The sequence below is a fragment of the Hydra vulgaris genome, chromosome 14, assembly GCF_038396675.1.
Source record: "Hydra vulgaris chromosome 14, alternate assembly HydraT2T_AEP".
Lineage (NCBI taxonomy): Eukaryota > Metazoa > Cnidaria > Hydrozoa > Anthoathecata > Hydridae > Hydra > Hydra vulgaris.
The window spans coordinates 7744561-7765855 of NC_088933.1; the positions used below are offsets into that span (position 1 = coordinate 7744561).

The 21295-nt window shown below is 27.0% G+C and overlaps 1 long non-coding RNA gene across 1 annotated transcript; it reads right to left on the bottom strand.

Moving 5' to 3' along the window:
- Positions 1 to 6591: 6591 nt before the first annotated feature.
- Positions 6592 to 20463, bottom strand: LOC136090613 (uncharacterized). Its single transcript, XR_010643565.1, has 3 exons — positions 20425 to 20463; positions 9288 to 9346; positions 6592 to 6709 (listed from the first exon to the last, which is right to left on the bottom strand). It is a non-coding gene; the product is annotated as an uncharacterized LOC136090613 (long non-coding RNA).
- Positions 20464 to 21295: the final 832 nt, after the last annotated feature.

Below are 21295 nucleotides of genomic sequence, written 5' to 3' on the forward strand. Positions count from 1 at the left end.
AGTATATCTCTATATCTTGAAAGTTCTAAAAAAAAAAAAAAATTGGTGGGGTTGATGTTGATTGTAATAATAGCTGTGTTCTTGGATGCAAAATTATAGTAAATAATCACATAATTTTTTTATTTATTATTGTTGTCCTCAAGGTAAAGCCCACAAAAAGAAATAGCGAAGATGTAGTATCTTTAGCTTTTGGGCTCATCAAAATTGTTTCCGAACAGTTTCAGGTTATTTATTGTGTGATTCATTTAGTTTATAGTTTATTTTTATTTATCTTATATTTAGTTATACTTATCATTTTTATGCAGCCTGATTTGTATAATATTTTCTTAAGTTTGTTTGTTTAATAGCATATCTAAATTAAAAATATTCTTTATTTTAGTTGCAATTTTTTTTGGAAGTGTATTCCATACATCTTTAAAGGGGATGTATGACACTTCTATAGTAATTTTTAAACTCTACTTAATTTTTAAGAGCTTTATGTCTGAACTTTTTTAAAGCTTTCTAATCAAAGAATAACTTTTGGTGTGTTAATGTCCAATGTCCCACTTACTTAAAAATTATAAAAAACTTATTATTTAAAAGTTTTGTTACTTTGGTTGTTATAGTTTTTGTCATCATTTTAGGAACTTTATGTTGCCCTCCATAGAAATAGTTTAATGTTTTTTTTTTTTTCTTTTATCATTAAAGATTAAAAATTGATTAAAAAATAATGTTACTTATAATAATTTTATTCTCAGCAAACTTTTGTTTTACAGTACGCTCCGGTGAGGCATTGCTAGGCAAGCCCCTCCCCTTCCCCTCTAAACACACCCTCCCCGAAAAGAGTAGGGGGCAATTTTAAAGAGCCTATTTGGAAATTTAGAGCCCGATATGGAAATTTAAGAGCTTTCTTATTTTTTTCCGAATTTTTTGTGTAAATAGTAGTTTTAATTTTTGCTTTTTGTTTGTTTAGTGAATCTTTTTCTTTCACTTTTTTTTTGTAGCTTGCACAAGATCGCTTGCATACCCAGGATGCGAAAGGACTGGTTATAAAGAATACTTAATGATAGTGTCACTAAGCTTTCAACCTCGGTAACAATAATGTAATTTAACTATAATTAGGAACAAAGTCTATTAGCGTACTCATAACTAATTCAAAATCATCACTTTTTTGATTTTGAAATGATTTACAAATATATTGCAATGCAGTTTTAGCCTTCCATAATTAAAGTCATCTGTGTAGACTTCAACGGTTTTTACATCTAAAAACTGACCAATAATAAATTATTGAGATTTGATAAATGATCTATGGTCTCAAATTGTCAGCCAAAATCGGTAATTAAGAACATTCAAGGCAGTAATAGTAATAAAAAATAATTCCTTAACTTCTGAAGATCCGCTGTTTAAATATCTTCTTTTTTTTTAATAAGACTTAAATGTAATTAATAACTTTCTGATAAACCAGTCATTAAAATTTCCACTTTTAACATCTTCTGCAGTACAAATAAGTTGAAACAAAAGCTTTTCTGATTTTCAACAGAATTTCTTTCTACAACATTTAAATTATGAGCTCGGCATTGTTCTAGTTTCCTTTTTTCCTTATTACGGTCTGCAACCGATAAATTCTTTTAAATATGTTTGTCTCGACAACTATTTAGGGGTCGTCAATAAACTATGTTACGCAATTATTGACCGTTTTTGCCCCCTCCCTCCCCCATCGTTACAAAATCGTAACACTTTAGTAGCAAGTTTTTTATGAGTCGTCACAAAACACTCACCCCATAGAGCGTGATGTAATTTATGGACGACCCCTTGGAAGACTAAAATGACAAAAAACGTCAATCAAAAACTTAAGTTGCGTTTTTAATGTTTTTTTTATTTTTTTAATTTCCATCAAGATTTTTTTAATCTTTATTTTTTTTATTAACGAGAGTAAATTAAAAAAAAAAAAAGAAAAAACTATGCGCAAGCAAAAATCTTGATGATTTTCTTTGAAATTTCACTTTATGCTTTTCAAGGCTATGCAACTACTAAACCATTTTCAATCGCAAAAAATCGTCTGCTCGTAGTTTTATTTGCCTGAAAAAAGTTTGAAAAACCCTTGTGAAAATATTTCCACAAATCTGTTTGCAAAAATTTCGTTCTTTTGGTGGTGGTTGAACTGGCTTGTCGGTAAACCAGGAAATTCCCCGATGGGCTCTTGGCTCAATTGAATTATAGGCTTCAAGCGTTAGATTTTTGTTATTACATTACATTGTTTGGACGTCATCGGGTCCTGAATTTTCAAAAATTATTTAAACAACACTTCGCCAAATCGGGTTTAGTATTTTCAACCTTGATAGCCTTGGCATACTTAAATCGCGTAGAATTTAATACAACGCTTAAAATTTATACATCATCATTTTATTTTGTACATTAATATTTACATAACATTAAATTTCAAGACACATTTACTGAAGATTAAAACAAGTTTACTTTATATATTAATATATCGGAGAAAAATAAAAATGAAACAGTTTCTTTAACAAATATGTTAAAGATTCAATATTTGTTTATAATATGGAAAAAACTAAAAAGTAATTAGTCCATCGGATATTGACGAATATTTAAAACGTGGTCTTGTGAAGGTGTTGTTTGAATTTAGAACAACAACAAACTTGGCTTTAAAAATTTTAAAATATTTATAGATCAACCTAAATTTTATTACACACTGTTATAAAAAAAAAAAAATGAAAGCGGCCGAGTTCCATAGTTTAGTTTTCAGATTATTAAAATTTACCGAGGAAAGTGGAGTCATAAATTTAGATAACAGTGCCACGAGACGAAGTGCAAGTCTTGAAGTAGAACACAAAAAAGACAAGTAATCTTGAAGAAGAAAAAAAAAATACCTTGACGAGTTTGTAAGTTTTATGATGCTCATTATACAATTTTTTAACAAAGCCACTGGTTTCAATGAATCTCAAGAGTTAGTGACAATGAATGTTAATATTGAAGAAGCATTCACTCCTAACAGGAGGCTATAATCCATTAAATTCCAAAGTAATGGAAACAAAATTGTGTCGGTCATTGAGATTGTTAATGTAGAAGCGCCGTCTATTCCTCACAGCCTGCAATCCGTTGAATTTCAAAAAGATGGACACGAAATGGTATCAGCTGTTAAGATTTCTTGTTGAACTCTTGAAAACAATCATTTGATGTTTCAAAGCAATCTCATGGTAACGTTAAGCACACAAACGTGTGAAACTAAGGCTGCACGTAAGAAAAAAATGCCTTGGAAAATGAGTGAAGATAGAAGGCCTTTAAATCTAAAAACACCATTTCACTTTGAAGAAAGTTCAGATGACTCAAAGATCAGTGAAGAAAGATCAGTGAATCTTTTAAAAAATTTTTACTTTTTAAAAGAGTCACTGATCAAATAATTTTTATCACCACTCAGCGGTTTTCATCAAATGACAAGATTTTCATTAAATGACATCAAATAACTTTTTTAAAATTTGTTGACTGACTGTCCAAATTTACCGACTAACTTGTCTACATTTGCCAACTGACTTGTCTAAAAGACAAGCCAGTTGGCAAATGTAGACAAGTTGTCAAATTTGCCGACTAAATGAATGAAAAAATAGCTGATGGGGTGGGTGTCGCACAACCCCCCCCCCTCTCCATCGCGCTGGCCTTATTCTCAGAAGAGCACAGTGCAGTGTTTTCAGAAGAACAGTGTCCCTAGAAAAGACCATGGGATGATTAAAAAAAACAATTTTAATAATTAAAAAATACTATTTTTCTTTTTTATTTTCATTTTATTGTCAAAGATTTTTTATTCTCAAACCATTTAAAATAGTAAACAAAGAATAACATAAAGTAAGTGAGAGGTCACACTCTCAGTGTAAAAAAAAATAATTCTCTTCTATATATTAAACCAAAATCTTGCTAATTTTACCACATCCTCCTTCAAAATCCTTCTTATTATATTATTGTTCATAAAATTAATGAAACTCTGAAAGCATTAATAGAATTTTAAAAATCTAAAAAAGAACTATATTTACAACCTATGAAAAAATACTTCGTTTTAGTGTGACAAAAATGCAAAAAACTAAAACTGAAAAGTTCCACAAATGTATAGTTTATATTAAAAATTCTATTTATTTAGTTTTTTACAAGGAAATATATATATATATATATATATATATATATATATATATATATATATATATATATATATATATATATATATATATATATATATATATATATATATATATATATATATATATATATGTAAATTATGTGCTCAATGTTCTTAAAGAACAGAGCAATAATAAATTAGTAAAAAACACTCATCTAACTTTTTTCTTCAACTTTAAGTTCACCATTGCTGGATCATCAGGAAGAGTTACTAAATCTAAAAAAAAATTCAATTTATAGAAAAAAATATTTTACAGGAAGTTATAAATTATAATAACTAAAAATAAATTTTTTTTTTAATTACTATAAAATACTATAACTATAAAAAATTTTGAGCTGAAATTTGAAAAGAAAATTGCAAAAAAGCGTAATAGAAATAGAAACATAATTTGGTTCAACCCCCAGCAAAAATGTTTCAACAAATATAGGTAAAATTTTTTTAAAATTAGTAGACAAACATTTTCTCCCTCTAATAAATTACATAAAATTTTTAACAGAAATACCATTAAAGTAAGTTATAGTTGTACAAAAAATTTAGAAAGAATTATAAAAGGCCACAACTACGCGTTAATTAATAAAAATGAACATATACAAGAAAAAAACACTGATTATTGTAATTGTAAACAAAAAATAGATTGCCCTCTAAATTGAAAATGCCTTTCGAAAAATGTAATTTACAAGTGCATTGTTTCCTCACAAAATAACCCTGATAAACAATATATTGGCTTAACCAAGGGGGGAATGGAAAAAACGTGGAATGGAAGAGACTATGCTGTCAAAATATATTTGGGATTTAAAAGAAAAAAATTAAAATTTGGTCTATTCTAAAATCTATTAAAAAAAATGGTCTATTCTAAAATCTGCCTCTCCCTATAATAACATTTCCAAAAAACGTATGCTATGTTTGCAAGAAAAAATTGAAATAATTACTCATTTTAAATCAGGAAAATTTATTAAATAAAAAATCTGATTTAATTTCTAAATTTAGGCACGAAAATAAATACCTCTTTTAAAGTTATAAAAATAAATGACCAAACTAAATTATCCCCATTCCAAAGGAATTTATTTAATAATTACTTTCTGTAACTTCCCGTTAACCAAAGAAATATAGTAATTAAAAAAAAAATTATTTTTATTTTTAGTTATAATAATTTATAACTTCTTGTAAAATTTTTTTTTCTATAAATTGAATTTTTTTTGAGATTTATGGTATATATAAATATATATATAAATATATATATATATATACATATATATATAAATATATATATATATATATATATATATATATACATATATATATATTTATATATATATATATATATATATACATATATATATATATATATATATATATATATATATATATATATCTACATATAAATATATTTATATATATGTATATATATATATATATATATATATATATATATATATATACATATATATATACATATATATATATATATATATATATATATATATATATATATATATATATATATATATATATATATATATATATATATATATATATATATATATATATATAGTTCTAAAGATTGTTGCATTTGGGAAGTACGGAAGGAAAAAAATGATTCTTATGCCAACAAATACATCACTTTTAATAACTTTTGACTTTCGTCCAACATTTGCATGTTGTCAGAAAGTAAAATCCATTAATTTAATTACAAATTAATCGTTTTTAAAAAAAAAACTGCAAAAACAAAAATTTAATTGACCAGAATGTTTTTAAAAACATTCTGAATTTTTTTTTAATTGAATTAAATTTAATTGACCAGAATGTTTTTAAAAACATTCTGAATGTTTTTACCAATATATATAATATTTTTATTTTTCTTTTTTTAATAAAATGTTTTTATTATAATTTTTTTTTACTCTAAATCATGCGAGGAGTGTTGCTACATCGACTATCTTATAGCCTGAGTCACACCAAACTGCTGCTACATCCACTGACAATTAGCCTGACTCGCATCGGAGTGTTGCTATATCAACTGACAAATAGCCTGACTCGCAAAGGAGTGCTGCTACATCGACTATCTTTTAGCCTGACTTGCAAGAAAGTGCTGCTACATCGACTGAGGGTTTGGTTAGGGTAGGCAGTCTATTAATTAATAAAACAAAAAATTCCGGTCTTGCATTTTAATTTTTACTTTTTTTCAACAAATTACAGAAAAACTTTCTGGCAGCCAGTTAAGAGTTCTATATATATATATATATATATATATATATATATATATATATATATATATATATATATATATATATATATATATATATATATATATATATATATATATATATATATTATATATATATATATATAAAAATCAACTAAAGTTAAAATTTTAAATCAAAAAAATTTCAAAGAAGATTAATCATCTTATGTATTATAGGAAAATATTTTAATTGTATCGAATCATAACATCATTCAACAAAATTCTAATAACAACCTGATCAGTGGCAGCAGCAAAAGTAAAAAGAAAACTTGCTCTAGTGGCTGATTCAGGACACTTTGAATTTGTTACTATGAAAGAAAAAATTAATTAAGAAGCAGGTAGTATAAAACAAGCTTTACATTAATAGTATTAAACAAGCTTTACACATTCTCAAAAATAATGTAGACAAAATTTATTTAGACGCTGATAAACATACAGCTTTGTAGCATTTATTTGAAGTTTTTAGCGCCTATAGTGAAGTAATTGCAGCCATCAGACGTGTCCAAATAACCTCAGGTGTTTCAAATAACCTTAAGGTTGTTGAAAAGTGGTTGAATTTAATTTAAGTAATTGTTAAAACGAAATTCCTAATTTCTAAAATTTTCATTGGCTGAAAATGAGTTGTTTCAAAAAAACTTTATAAGATTTTGTAAAAGTTATTATTAAAAGTTGTTATTAAGAAATTCTTTTATAGAAAATGTAAAACTTTAAAAGCGCTTTAAATTCGTTTTTTTTTTCTAAATGCAGAAACCATTTAAGGTGTGTAAAATGAAAACTATTTTTTGTTTAAGTTTTAACTATAACAATATGTTTTATAATTTTATAATTTGACAAATTTTTTCAACAGCAAAAAAGATTATGTAGATTTGCTTCATATCTAGACTGATTATTAATAAACATAAGCTTATCAGTCAAGGAAATAGAAAGTATACCAGAAGAAAACAAATACTTCTCAATAAATTGATTCCATTAATAATGTTAGATCTCTTTTAAATTTTATTGAAACAAAATATAAGCAAAATACTTTTTAAGAAAACATCAACTGCATGTTAAACTTGAATCTGTTTCATTAGGGCAAATACTTGAGAGCAATAGCAGTAAAATAGACGTATAATTTGTTTCAGTATGTTTTTATTGAAGCAATCTTGCAGTTATTTTTGTTAGATAATGATTTTTGTTCACTCCTTTATAAAGTTCATACACAAAACTCTGATTTGGCTGAATTTTATTATGGAAATTTGTAAGATTTAGACTCGTTTTTTGTATGATGCATCTCATTCATTATTTTGTAGATGAAAAAAAAAATCAGTTATGGTTGAGTAATTTTATGATGGTATGGGAAAAACAAATCCCATGCAAAAAAACTTACCAAACAATTTGAATTTAAACTTTGGTAATCTTCTTTTGTTGGCTTTGAGCTACTCTGGAGATTTTAATTATTATGGGTTTGATTCTATTTTAAATAAATTTGATTCTATTTTAAATAAATTTAGAACTGAGATAACAAAACTTCAAAACTTTAGTTTCAAATGGATATATATATATATATATATATATATATATATATATATACATATATATATATATATATTTATTCATTAGAATAATAATAAAATACAAATAAATTTGTAACTTAACTCAGAGTTTCACATTTTATGTGATTATCAGATGTTGCTGAATGTTTGTTACCAGCATAAGCAGTTACTTTTTAAAAACATCTTTGTATGATGTTTTTAAAAGTTTAAACCTTTCTTATTGCAGAAGATTTTCTGAATGAATGATAAAATTTTTTAGAATCATTAATTTTATGTGCAAACCTCTATGCAGAAAAAAGATACAAGTTTTGTTTGATGTAATAGAGCATTAGCATAAGATAGAATGGATCAACTGCATAAGATAGAATGGATCAACTGCATAAAATAGAATGGAATTGCTGACATAGACCACTAGTAACCTTAGCTGTAAGTGACTCATGAACTGAAAAAATTGTTGGAAATTTTTGATTTATTTTTTATATATTGAAGATGCGTCTTTAAAGATAATGTTCCAACTTAAGTATGGATGGATGAACCATTCATACTCAAGTTAACAAACATCTGTGCATCAGATTGCAGAACATTCATTTTTACAGAATATTTATTTTTACAAATGGTTATAAAAGTGAAATGAAGAAATGTAAAAAAATGACAAACGTACTTGTTTAGCGACTTTTTTATCCTACAAACACACTTATTTACTAACTTTAAATGAGTCCATAGTTTACGACATTTAATACAATATTTTCAGAAAATTATTGACTATTTTGTATGAATAATGTAAGAATAATAATAAACTCATGGTCAGTTTTACCAAAATAAATTGCTTCTATGATGCATAACAAAACATTTTATAAGCAGTTTTTAGTCAAATAAAAGCACTTATTGTTATTTCAGTACAATAATTTTATATTTCATATATTATATATTTTATAAAATATTTTGTTTGATTTTAATTTAGGCCTGTTATATATTATTTACCTAATATTGATAATGTTACATTAATGTTACATTAATGTAAAAATAATGTTACATTAATGTTACATTAATGTAAAAACTAATGTTGATAATGCATTATCAACATTAGTTTTTAAAAATATTATTAAAATTATTATTAACTAACTTTATCAATACTAATTTTATTAGGTATTTAGGAATTTAGGTTTTTCTGCACAGTTTATTTTGTGTTACTCACAAACAAAAACGGCTTTGTTATTGCAAAGTTTTTAGTGCTTTAAAATAGTTCAAGTCGCAGAGTTCTTAAATTAAACCTCTATCACAGTTTTTCAACACAATTTTTTTTTTTCAATAAAACAATCAAACTGCAGCAATGAAAACAAAAGTAACATACTTTTTACAATTGGAACACCATTGCGATCTGTAACAAAGAAAGCTAATCCACCATCAATACTAAAAAAGAAAAAGTTTTAAAATATTAAATTATTTAATTTAAACGAGTTTATAAAACATTAAAATTAGTTTAAATGAATTTCAGTCAAAAATTTCTCACTTCAAAAATCATTTTAAAACTTTGCGCTTGGGATTAAAAAAAATCTTTAAAAATAACTTTTCTTTGAAAAAAACGGTCTTTGTTTCTGTTTCCAATAAAGCAACTTAAAATACTTGAAAACAAAAATAACACTTGAAATTTTGACCTTTATCGTAATTTTATTGGGGCAAGTTTAATTGCATAAATCCTGATGTAGATCAATTTTTTTTATTTTTAGGTGTTGTCCTGAAAAGTTTAGTTTGAGAATTGGAGAGTGATCTTTTCTTAAACAGATAAAAAACACTGTCAAATTTAATTAAATTTGTTACTTGTAAAACATTAAATCATAAAACATATAAAATAAAATTATAAAAAATCAAAGTGAAAGAAAAAGTTAGCACTCTCAGGTGCTTAATACACGTAAGTTAATGTTTAAATTTTCCCACCCACCCTAAGCTTATTGAGGCCCCCTCCGCTCGATTATCAAATTACTTGTTATAAACAAGGAAACTGTATCTCACAACTAAAAGAATATTTCAGTTATTTTCTAATTTTTTGAGGTCTTGAAAGTTAAAAAATATAAACTCAATTGATTTTATATTTTCTAAAAAAAAAATAATAATTTCACTCACCTGTTAATCAAGCCTCCATCCCCCCATCTGCCCCTATTAATAACTGGATACAAATTCCCAACTATCCTGTTATTCCCACCCCATCCTGTGTTAAGCACCTAAGAGTGACTTGACAGTAATGAAACTGAAACACATCAAATTGTTCTTTTAGTTATTGCTGACTTGCTTTTCCTGTTTTGCGGTAGTTTTATAAAATCTGATCCTAAATTTTAAAAATTTAAAAAATTTTTACCAGGGATGAGTTCATTTATAAAAATGCAGATCTATAAGCTCAATTTTTTTTTCACAAATAGTTAGATTGTGATTTTTCCTAAAACAGAAACAGAAAATATTTTTAAATGCACATGCAGTGGATAAATTTGATGAGGAAAATTAGAGTCATAGTCTGACTTTTTTATTTATTGTTTTACATTTTTTATTTTTAATAAAATATTTAAAATAATTTGTTTTTAATTTTAAATTTTTAATACCATACTAAACAATTTTTGACTAAAATAATACTAATGAATATTAAGCACTTGTTATTTTATTGACCAGCGGCCACCAATTGATTGAGACAATTGTTGGTAAAAAAAGTCTTTTACCATTACTTTCTGCGTTTTACTATTATATCACTTTCTACAATATACGTGCCCAACATGCTTTACATATAATTTATATTTTATTTAATTTGACATTTAATAATTTATAAAGTTGAACCTAAAAGGTAATTCAGAATTCAGAATAATCATTCTGACTTTGAATACTTCATATTAAAAATCAAAATGATTATTACATTCTGACTATAAATAGTGATCTAGATAAATTTAACTCTGTATTTTTACCTAAAAATATTTTAAAGAAAACAGTTCTCACAGTAATAGGCAATGGACTTTCATTTAGGCAATATACTGCAACAGTGGCAAGTGTTATTGCTAATTGAGATGGGGATGTTTCTAATTATCCAATATCTTTTGTATTTAGATTGTATCAAATGTATTTAGAGCTATGGAGTAAGCTGTAACTAAAGGAGGAGAAATAATTATAAATAGTAACTTTAACAGAAATAAAATGAAAAAATAAATGAAAAAAATAATATTTGAGAAAAAATTAATAATTGTCATAAACAGTGGTACCCAAGATGTTCTGCCACTTTCTTCGCCACATTCTTGACATTTATTTCCTATTGTTACAATTTCTTTAAGTATTTTAAAATTTATAAATAAAAAACAATTGTCACTATCTCAAGAATGTTTATCTACTTTTACTTTTTTTTTTTTAGATCTTATTTTACTTTCTCTTACATTGATATGGAGAAATAATTATAAATAATAACTTATTTTTTAAATTTTATTTTCAACTTTCTCAACACTAAACTTTGAGACACAAAGATACTTCTAAATGCAGAATAAACATATTCTATCTAACATTATTGCTGAGCTAAAAATATACTGTCTCAACCAACAGTGGTATTAAAAACAAACAGTTCAGTGGTATTAAAAGGAAACATTTTAAATGCTTTAAATTTTTGACAATATTGATTTCAGTATATCTATAAACTAAAATCTTCTGAATGAAACAGTCAAAATTGCTAAACAATATGTAACCTTTGTTAAAGAGTATATAACTTTTGCTAAACAATATGTAACCTTCGCTAAATAATATATCAATTTTTCTTAACAATATGTAACTAATAATTATAACTTATAACTGGTCAATTGAGCTCAAAATTTAGCATTAAAAATATTTAAACACTTTCAATCAACAGACAAATCAATTTTTTGTCCAGGTGTAATAAATGAGAGAAGATAAAAATGTAAATTTAACCATTTTTTTTTTCTGTTTAAGAAAAATCCACTCTCCAATTCTTTGTAACAACTTTGACTAAACTATTCAGGACGAAATATTAAAAAAAAAACAAAAAAAAAACTGAGCTGCATCAGCGTTTATGTTATTAAACTTGCCCCAGTAAAATTTCAATAATTACAGGTGAAAGGTGTGAAAGGTCATAATTGCAGGGGTAATCTTTAATTTTTAATATTTCAAGTTGTTTTAATGGATTCCTTGCCTAAAAAAATGTATGTGTTCATATTTTCAGCTTTCCAATGCACACAAAACAGAAATAATTCTTTTTTTAAATGGCAGACTTTATTTGGTTCATGGCAAAGTTTAAATAGTTATATTATTAAAACCGTTTGGATTTAGAAAATGAAATTATGGAGATGTTTATAACTTAATAAATACTTTAGGTGGTATAAAAATCATCAAAATCTAAGACTCAGTGTTGCATTTTATAAAATAATTGTTTTCACATTTGCAATAACGTTATTTATTTATCATAACATAAAAAGTAAAAATGTACCAACTCTGATACATAATGTTATAAAAAACATTCTTTTTTTAGATGAATTCGTATGTAATGGTCCTTACAAAATACTTAGTATAATCAAACTAAATTTATTGTATTTGAGACTTTAAAGTCTTATTTGTGATTTTTAGTTGTTTACTAATACTACGCCCTATATAATGAAGTGCCAAGGGCAGGCTATTTCAGTGTGGTGTTAGAGTGCTTATCTAAACGAGCATTTATAGTAATTTATATATATATATATATATATATATATATATATATATATATATACATATATATATATATATATATATATATACATATATATATATATATATATATATATATATATATATATATATATATATATATATATATATATATATATATAACTGTATTCTCAACATTTTTACATTTAACACCTGTGGTTTTCAGCGCTCTATTTATATATTTGAATTATTTTGGATTAGACACTGTATTAAGTCATACTATATTTTTTACTAATTTACTCTTAGTGTTTTCTTTTTTAAAAATTATTCTACCTTATTTATGACGATTATTTGACAGATCAAGTTCTCCTGCTACTGGGAACATGAAAACCAGTTAATCTAATTTATGTCCTGCTGTCTTGAAGGATAGGCTTTCTTAGGCAAAGGCTAGCAGAAGCCAACTCTAACTTAAAACACTTCAGGGCTCTTGATTAAGGAAAAGCAAGAGATGATGTCTCGATAAAAAAACTCATCTTGGGCAGTCATTAAATGAATCCGGCTATTGTCTTGTAGAACACCTCCAAGGCAAACACTTAAGGGGTAGACAGATTCTAGCTGTTGACCAGCCTAGCACCCCTTCTTCATCTACTAGGCTGGCGCAGATGTATTTATAATACTTTGTTTATAGTTTAAGATATTGAATGCTGGATCTTCTTGACTCAATGCATGGATTTTCTTTGTGATTGTGTTTTTATGACTAGGCAACTCATTTTATTATCTTCTAAGGAGGGTGCAGCTCTAAAACACAGTTTTATGGTTCTGAGGCTAGTTGGTAACAAGGTTTCCAGAACAATGTGGAAGCTTTCAGACAGGCTGATTTCATTAACAGCTGTAAAATATCAGAGAACTAACAGTGCCATGTTGAGCATGGGTGGTGTCGCTTGTACTTTTAGTGCGCATTGTCGAGACCATATTTGGAGCCCTTTGTTATGGCTTAGGGTTTATTAATAGAAATGAGGCAATTGCTTGGGCTATTAAATGGTGTACTGAGTACCATCTGTGCTTTGAGTCAAGTTCTTTAACAAAATTAAAAATGACTAAAGTACTAAAAACTATTGTCATTACCAAGTTCTCTAAACCTATTATTCACTAATATTTGCGGTCTTCAAAATAACTTTTTTTCTGTTGAGTCTTATCTCTTGCAAAGTTCACCAGACTTACTTTCTTTTTGTGAGACTAATTTAAGTTTGGCTGAATCATCTTGTGACCTTAGTTTTGGTGGTTATTTGACTTTAATTCATAAAAACTCCAATAGTTGCATGCTTTGCCTGGGTATTTACATTTGTAAGAATTCACCCATTTATTAGGAAACTAAGCATAAGTCCTATTCTTTTATAAGTTTTCGTTTAGCACCACTTTACTCTATTGCTTTTCTCTTTGTTCTATATTGCTCTCCTTTATCTCAAGGCTGCACTCTTTTCTATGTTATTTTTGCTCAAATTGATCTAGCCCTCTCTCTTTATCCATCAGCCAATACTGTTGTTGCTGGTGACTTTATTCACACTGATTGACTTGGCTCTAGTGTCAGTGACTCTGTAGGCGTTAAGACCCACAACCTTTGCCTTTCTCAATCTCTAACTCAAATAGTCAACTTTCCAACTCGCTCACTAAACAACCTGAATCATTTACCTTCTCTACTGGACTTAATACTTGTTTCTGATCCTACTCAGTGTTCAGTTTCTCCACATTCACCCTTAGGTGCTCCTGATCACGGTTTGATCTCTTTGAAACTATTATCTCATTCTTCTTCATTAAAATCCCCTAATCATCATACCTCTTACAACTTCCTTAAAACTGACTGGAACTCTTTCCAAGATTTTCTTTCATCATTCTGCTGACAAATGTGTTATTTACATAACTTCGTGGATTCAGGCTGGTATGGAGTCTTTTATTCCCTCTTGACGATTCCAAATCAATCCTCACTCTTCTCCAAAACCATTGCTAAAATGTTTTGTCAAATACCTACGTCAGTTATTCTCAGGTCACAAAATTTTATATTTCATCTAAAAAATTAATTCTCATGACTTCTGGAGAATCTTAAACGGTATTTAAAATAAGGGCAAACCGATTGTTCCATCTTTCTTGTATGGTTCAAATTTTGTCACCTCACCTAAAGGCAAAGCTTAATTGTTTGCTAAGAACTTTTCATTATTAACACCTCTTGATTCCACTAGTTGCGTTCTACCTAATATCCATCAAACCAGTTGATCGATTGCTATCACTCCAGCTCTGAATAAAAAGGGATTTCCTACTTAGACTCTTCAGCCTGTGCCCAGACAATATACCTTTTATAGTCTAGGTGAAGTGTATTCCAGAGCTGTCCTCTATAATGTTGAATTTGTTAAACAAGTGCTTATCAGAGTTTTGTTTCTCAGCCTGCTGAAAAGCAGCATCTTCATTTTCAAAAACTCTAGAGAGCGATCTAAATCATCTAACTACCGGTATATTAGTCCTCTTTCAATCATAAGCAAGGTTTTTAAGATTTTAGTTAACAAACACTTAACCTCCCATCTTGAATCTAATAACTTACTTTCTGATTATCAATAATGATTTTAATATTCTTGTTCAATAGCTGATTTGCTACTAATAATAACCAATAGGTTTTATTGTGCACTAAATAGATTAAGGCTGTTGCTCTTGACATTAATAAAGCTTTTGACAAAGTTTGGCATGCTGGTTTTCTCCATAAGCTTTCTTCTTACTATGTATTGGGTAACATCTTTAAGATTATTGAATCCTTCCTTACCAATCGTAGTATAAAAGTTGTCATCGATGGACTGCACTCCTCTTCATATCCTGTCACTTCAGGGGTTCATCAAGGTTCTATCCTCGGCCCTATACTCTTTTTAACTTACATTAATGATCATCCAGATTTTCTCACATCTAAGGTGGCATTGTTGGCTGATAATACTACCATTTACTTTTGATAATACTACCATTTATTCAAGGATCATTTATTTATATATTATTATTAATACTACCATTCACTGATAATACTACCATTTATTCAAGGATCTTACTTCTGCTGCAGCATACAGCTCTCAGTGGCTGGTAAACTTTAACTCAGATAAACTCAGCTAATCGTTATTGCAATAATTTAGATCTTCCTATATTAATGAACAGTAGCGTATTCGATGAGTCATCTACCCTTTATATTCTAGAATTACTCTTACTTCCGATCTTTCTTGAGCTTGCCACTTTCTTACTCTGGATTCTATTCTTTACTTCTACAAATCTCAAATCAGTCCTTGTATGGAATTATGTTGCCATACCTGGGGCGGGTCTTCCAATGATGCCCTTTTATTTTTAGACAAGGTGCAAATATGCATCATAAACATAGTTGGACCAGCTCTTACATGCAATCTCCTAACATTATCACATCATCGTAATGTTGCTTCTCTTTCTCTTTTCTATACTATAATTATATACTCAATACAATAATGGGCACTGCTCTAAAAAGCTAGCGCTTTTTGTGCCATCTACGAAATTTCATCCTTAAGTCTCATCCTTTTACTGTGACTACTCCTAGGTGCTCTAAAAAATTCTTATTTGCTCAGTTTTTTTCCTTGAACATCAGTTCTTTGGAACTCGCTTCCTTTATCTTGTTTTTCTGATTTTTCAATTTGCAATATTTTAAGTCTGTCAATCGTGATCTTGCTCTATCAACTTCATATTTTCTCTTCCACTAACTTCTAACTCTAATAGTGGTTGCTACAGCCTTGTTGGATATGCAGATGTCGAATATATATATATATATATATATATATATATATATATATATATATTTAATTACTTGATTCAGTAGTCTGACATCATACTGAAATAGCCTGCTGTCTTGGGCTCTAGTACATACATGGACTGACAAAAATGCAGAACATTTAAGATAGCCTATAGAAGTCTAGATCACATAATGGACCCAGAGGTGGAAATAGAGAAAAAATTTTTGTTTGAGAAAGTCTATATAAATTATTTATTCAGAAAGTCAGATAAATTTGTGGATAAATAAAAAAAAAAAAGTATGTTTCTAGCTAATTTGTCAGTAATGAAGTTGATGAACTTTCAATTATTTTGTGTATCTACAAGAGTTTAGTAAATTCGGTTATTATTTCCATTCAAAATGAGTTTACCAACATGAAAATTAATGAACCACTTATGTAAAAGTTGTTTTTAGCTTGATATGGAATATATTTTTGAATAAATAAATTAAAAATATGTTGTTTTTGTTTTATTTTTTTTATTTCTTCAAAGCTTTTGAAACTTAATTATGTACTTATATTATATATTTATGCTGTTGTTTTTTACAAAAATCAGATAAGATATTTGGGGTTTTTAAAAGTGCTAACTTGCCTCTACTGTGTCATACATTTTTAAAATATTTAACATTTCTTTTTTTCAAATATTTAAGGGGAACTGAGGCAAGTTCGCACTTTTTTTTATTTATATGGTTTAAAAAAGTTGTACAGTAATTATTATTCTTTTCTTAAAATATGTGAATTTTTATTTTTGGCTAAAAATATAAAAATTTTATATTTTTTATTTGGTTATTTAATATGATTTTGTGTTTGTTTCTGCAGAAGTAAAGTAAAATTAAAAAAAAATGTAATGGAGGATAATAAAAATGTTAAATACACAGAAATAGATTTATTCACACAATTTGTTAAAGCTGACTAAACTGTTAAGTCAAATTCAGTAACATATTCAGCCATTGAAGAAATACTTTATAAAGATTTTGAACTATCAGTTAATTCATTGGAGTTTGAAAATGTTTTTGAAAAAACATGGAAACGTTATAAACGCCTGAAAGAGAAACATTTCAGGAAAAACAGATAGGCATTTATACTTTTACAAGCATTAAAAGATATCAATAATGAAGATGAAGATGCTTACATAACAGAACCGTGTTTTTCAAAACAAAGAAATTCTTTTACAGAACTGGGTGATAAATTGAAAAAGGAGAGGGTACAGGAACTTCTCAATTATATAAACAACTTTATCACTAATGAATGCCCAGAGTTGCATGTTAACCAGTTATTGGGTTACCTTTTACGTAGAGTTAACACAAAAAATAATAAAAATATTGCTCGTGTTGGAAATGCTATTTTTACAGGCCATATGGAAACAACAGATATCTTTAGCATAACAACAGATATCTTTAGATGAATCCATTGCTCTAATGCATTCCCTTACATTAAGTAAAGAGCAAATGAGAAAATTAAGATTTCTTTTTGCTTCAAAGGCATATATTTTCCAACAACCATTGAATTGCTTGAAGAAAGAAAAAAACTGTGCCCTACAATTAGTAATGTTTTGACTGGAAGAAATGATTCTGTTTAACATAAAGAGCTTGTAAAAATGACAACTGATTCTGTTTTGAACATAATTAAAGATTCTTTTATTCCAGTTGACAGCAATGAGTATCAGATGCGTTTCAAGGATAGTTGTGATGGAGCAGGGCAACAAGTATCAATGAAATCAAAAGAAATGATTGAAAGCAAATCAAATATGTTTCAATATGGTTTTATTCCTCTGAAACTAATATGCCATCGAGATAGTAAAATTATGACCCTGTAGCAAAATTATTCACCAAATGCATCGAGATCATTACATCTTATGTTTTTGATAAGAGAAACAGAAACTAATCAAGATTTGTTAGATCTTGTTTTCCCAACTACTGATAATGCACAAGAAGAGTTAAATGCTGAAAGAATGTGTTGTCTATTTGGCAAAAATTATATCAATGTCAAAATTTATATTTAAGATACAATGAAGGATTTAAAGTTTAAACAACTCATCAGCGGACTAGGAGGTGCAGATTGTATAATTTGCAAAACAAAAACTACTGAATGGACAGATATTAGGAGAGTGAGTAAAGGATTTCGGATTGATCGATCATCAGAAGAAACTTGGATACTGTACAAAAAGCTAGTTAATAAGGATGATATCATTCCAACTAAAACTGGAGATTTTGCCTCACAAAAAGGACTTACTAAAAAACCACAAACAAAATCTGATCAAAAAAGCATTTGTATAACACATTCATATATAAATAGCACTACCTGGTTTTTAAAAAAACTTTATTGGTGTCATATAAATTATAGACTTTGGGTTACAAAAACTGGACCACTTGGTGAACCAATCATAATGCAAAAGACAGGGTTATTACTAAAATAAAAGAAAACACTGAACTGCGATTAGATATGTATTGTAACTCTGGTGAGAAGGGAGGGATATCTACAACAGGGTCACAAGGCCTTAGATTTTTTTCTGAAGAACTAATTTCTTGCATAAATGATCTATGCTCTCCTATGTACAAAGATAGCATGTTACTACTACGTTCTCAAATCAGTATAATACTTCGTATAGTTTCTGGTCAGCATAATACTAAAATAAACAAATTTCAGGAGTTATGGAATAATGCTACACTTAACATTATCACAAATTAACCACACTCTTCATGGAGTGTGGTTAATTTGTGCCCATCATTTAGCTGCTTCAATAACTCCTAATGATGGTTATGGCCTTGGCAATTTTCGGAGGAAGGTCTTGAAGCAAACAACAAAGATATTAGAAACTATTTAAAACTTCTCTCTTGTAAGACATCACATCTAGAACAACTTACAGATGAAATGAGTCATCTTTTAGAGAAATCGGATACTTATGTTTTAAACCGAATTATCCATTCGCATCCTCTAAAGTTATGCCAAGATTGTGGTTCAAATGAGCATACAAGCAGATCTTATTAGCGTATGTTTTTAAAACCAAAGAGATATTTTGATGATATGTTTGAAAAACTTACTTTTGAATAACTATAAAGTTATTAAAATTTTTTACTGTTTTAACTTTTCATCTTCAAATATATGTTGCAAGTTCAAATCATTAGAACTCTTTTCTTATAATTTTATTATATTAACATTATTTCAAATCCAAATTTGTTCAATAGAACAGTAGAAACCAGACCCCTCTATTATTTAAATTTTTGAATTTTCTTTTCTTTAAGTATATCTAATAAATTACTTCTTTAATTGTCACCTAAAAAAAATTTAACTTTATCAAAAGTATTTATCAAAAGTATTTATCATTGTCATTATCATTTATTTATTATTTATTTATTTTTTATTTATTTATTAATTATTTATTAATTACTTATTTATTATTTATCATAATTATTTATATAGTATTTATCTTTATCATTTATCAAAAGTATTTATCAAAGTATTTATCAAAAGTATTTATCAAAAAATACAAATTTATAAAAAATGACCAAATATGGTAATTTAAACCCACAAATTTAGTTTAATATTAGAAATTTAAATTTTCTTCTAACCAGCAAAAAAATTTCTTTTTAAAAAGTCCTCAATGAATTTTCTAGGATTCCTTAATGATTAGTTAGGATCCTTTTTCCAAAACTTTGCCATCTAGGCCCACTGTGGATCAACTAGTAATTTATAGTCATTGATACACACCTTTGTTAAAACTTTTAGAAAAAATAAGGAAATAATGTCCAAACAAAGTGTGAACATCGTTTTTGGCCACAAGTATTAGTGTGTTCAAACTTGATGTTTGTTTTTCAATACAATTTAGCTTAATGTAAATGTTCACTTTTTGTGAAAATTCTTAACAAGTGTTGTAAAAATACTTTTACTAAAACTTGGTCATAGAGATATAACAGTATAACAGTTTAATTAAATAGCTATATATCTAAAAACCCTACACATTTCAAAACTATAAAAAAAATTTGTGAGATAAAAATCAAATAAATTGAAACTTACTTTGATAGCAGTCCTTGAAAATAATTGCCCGATACCTTAATGAGAATAATATTTTAATTTAAAAAAAACAACAATTCAACAGATTTGAATCTTTTAAATGATTAAAAAACAACACAATTAAAAAAGGCATCAAACAACACAAAAACTAAAAAGGGAAAATATTTAATTATACAACTCCGCAACAAGGCACCTACAAAACAGAAAGCAATTTCACAATTGTTTGAATCATATACATATAAATAAAAACATAATTAATTCAAAGATATATAACATGTTAACACAAAATTATTAATAATAAAGATAGAAAATATTTTAATGATAATAATAAAAAATAATTAGCCAAAAGGTTAATGAAGCAGAAAAAAGATTAAATATAAACTAATTGCTAACTTATCTTACAAGATTGAGGTTTTTTTAAAGTTATAAAGATAAAAATTTTAAAATTAGTGACCAATAAAATCTAATGAAATACAAAATTTAGGTGAAAAGTTTTTCATTTGACAAAGAGAGCTGAGTAAACATTGTTTTAATTTTTATTTTAAACTCGTCAATAAAAATGCAAATATAATCCATATACTATATATTCTTAATTCAATTGTTAAAAAAAGATAAACGATTATTAGTTAATAATCTATCAATGCATGTACACTAAATGATCAGTCAATGCATGTACACTGAATGATCAGTCAATGCATGTACACTGAATCATCAGTCAATGCATATACACTGTATAATTTCTAAACAACTCAGTTAATGAAACAAAAATTAAAAAACAAAGAAACAAAGATATTTGCAATTAGAAAACTTTCTAGCCAATAAAATTGCATTTTTGTGGTTTTTTAAATTTATTAAGCTGAATTAGTTTCCCCAA